Below are 2,299 nucleotides of genomic sequence, written 5' to 3' on the forward strand. Positions count from 1 at the left end.
CAGGGTTTCTCTGTGTAGCCCTGGATGTCCTGGAATTCATTCTGTAGATCAGGCTGGCCAGGAACTCAGAAATCCACCTGCCTCTGCCTCCCAAGTGCTGGGATTAAAGGCATGCTCCATCATAGCCCAGCTTGATACACTGTTTATGCAATACTTAGGGATCAAACTTACAGCTGTGTGTGCTTAGCAAGCATGTCAGCGACTCAGCTACAGCACCAGCCCTAGAAGGGCCTCTATAGATTCACAGTGCAAAGTTATAGTTTCCATCTGAGGAGGCTTTGTGAGGGCGGGAGTTGGTTTCCTGTAGATCAGCTGAAGGACACACTCCCAGAACCTGGCCTGGGTCCCCTCCCTACTGCTCCCTGCATCACCTGGTGTCTTCTTGTGCAAGGACACTTCCTCCCCCAGTGGGTAGTGGTACTGGGCTTTCTACAGTGACACACTGTCAGCTCCATCACTGACTGTTCTCCCTTCTATGTGACATCACTTCTTTTTTGCCTGTTCTCAGCGCAGGGTCACCCACTCCCACACAGCCTGTCTTCTAAACCTTCGCCCGGGTACCCTGCAGCCAAATGGAGCAGTCACCACCCTTCCTACTGTGGAAATGTCCTGAAGAGTTCACAAATGTTCCTGTCATGTTTGGGGACCAGCTTCTGCTTTCTGCACTAGAGCCTGGATAAACACAGACCAGCTCAGCCCAGAATCTTAAGTAAAACCAGTAAAGTTTAATTAGTTAAAAACAAGTTGGGGGTGTGGGGGGCCTAGGGTAGCATCACTTCCTGGAGCCAAGGAACTGAGCCCCTGGAGAAGTATTCCAGATGTTCTCTGTAAGTCTCCCACTGTGCCTTCAAGCTACTGAGCATGGAGTGTCCTCTACCCAGCACCAGGTGAACCTCTTGGCAGTGAGAATTCAGAGGTCCACAGGGCATAGAGTCCCTATCTGTACCTCCTCCAGAGGCACCCCTAGACCTCCTAAGGTAAATGGGGACAAATCTCCTGCCACATGAAGCGCTAGAAGTCCAGGTTTAGGAGTTTAAAGGGAGGAGGGACATTAAGAAAAGCCATCTTTAAGGTCAGGGCCAGAGGCACAAAGTGGGCAAGAGAAGATACAGTTTGTCTCCAGCTAGGGAGAAGGGTCAAGACTTAGATAGGCCAGGCTCACAGAAAGTAGATCATCTAAAAAGCAGGTCTGACCATGGCAGGAGGTGCTGTAGAATGAAAACTTGAGGAACAAGCAGAGGGGTGGGTGCAAAGTCTACTCCGAGGGGCAGGAGCCGGCCTAGCTATCAAGACCTGTAGAAGGCAAATGAGACATTGATTAGGGGATCGCTGCAGAACTGGTTCCTAGATCCAAAGGCTTGGGCTCCAGCCAGCCCTGCCCCTGGTTCAAGCTCTACACAGCCAGGGAGAGCTGCTACCAAGCTGGGGGAGATGCCCAGTATAGGTGCCCTGGAGCCAGATCACACAGCACTGTATGATTAAACTTGAGAACCAGAGGCACTGGATTCTATCTGATCATAGGATTCTGAGATTCTAGGAAACCCAATTCCAATACCCTGAGCTCTTTGGCTTAGCTATGATGTGGAACACTGAACATACAGATTCCCCCCCCCCCGGGCTGAGTGGTGACTTTAGGTCATCCCAGTGAGGTCCTGTGCTTCCCATGGTCATTACACCAGGAAAGTTCAGGGAGAGATAGATGCCAGCACTGTCTGACCTCACCAGTGAGGGTTGTGGTCCCTGATCCTCACATACCTTCCCAGGGTCTTCCATCAGTGAATCACGCACACACCAGCCTCAGGACCAGTTGCACTGAGTCACCAATCTGCCAGAGAGGGAACAGCCATCAGGATCTTGTAAAGCAAATCTAGGAAGCCCTAGTGACCCATTCAGAGCTGAGGAGGCAGCAGAAAGGGACAAGAAGCAAAAGGGGATCTGGTCTCTGGATTCTGTAGCCAGAGGGCAGTATTACTTGTTCACACCTACACCAGGAGGCAGAAGTGTTCCCATGGACATTCTCTCTCTACCTTCCCTCTTCCACCTCCATCTCCCTCTGTGCCCCTTCTCTCCTTCCTTCTCTCCCTTTCTTTCATTGCAGTCACTTCCTGAAGCAGGGGAATAACAAGAACAAAAGTGGCTTCAAGACCTCCCTGAAACTGAGCAGAATCACACTACCCCTCCCTGCCAAGAGTATCAGAGACAAGCCTCAAAGACTCGGACAAATGAACACAGAAGAAGCTGAGCAGCCATGATGTCTGAAAGAGCTTTAGACCAGCGCAGGCACCTGGAAAGGGCATTC

At 51.2% G+C, this 2,299-nt stretch overlaps 1 long non-coding RNA gene across 1 annotated transcript; it reads right to left on the reverse strand.

The window, feature by feature from the left end:
• Window positions 1-705: 705 nt before the first annotated feature.
• On the reverse strand, window positions 706-1,824 carry LOC115063351. Its single transcript, XR_003843202.1, has 2 exons — window positions 1,723-1,824; window positions 706-1,293 (listed from the first exon to the last, which is right to left on the reverse strand). It is a non-coding gene; the product is annotated as an uncharacterized LOC115063351 (long non-coding RNA).
• Between the last annotated feature and the right edge of the window lie 475 nt (window positions 1,825-2,299).

The sequence above is a fragment of the Mus pahari genome, unplaced genomic scaffold, assembly GCF_900095145.1.
Source record: "Mus pahari unplaced genomic scaffold, PAHARI_EIJ_v1.1 scaffold_12713_1, whole genome shotgun sequence".
NCBI classification, from domain to species: domain Eukaryota; kingdom Metazoa; phylum Chordata; class Mammalia; order Rodentia; family Muridae; genus Mus; species Mus pahari.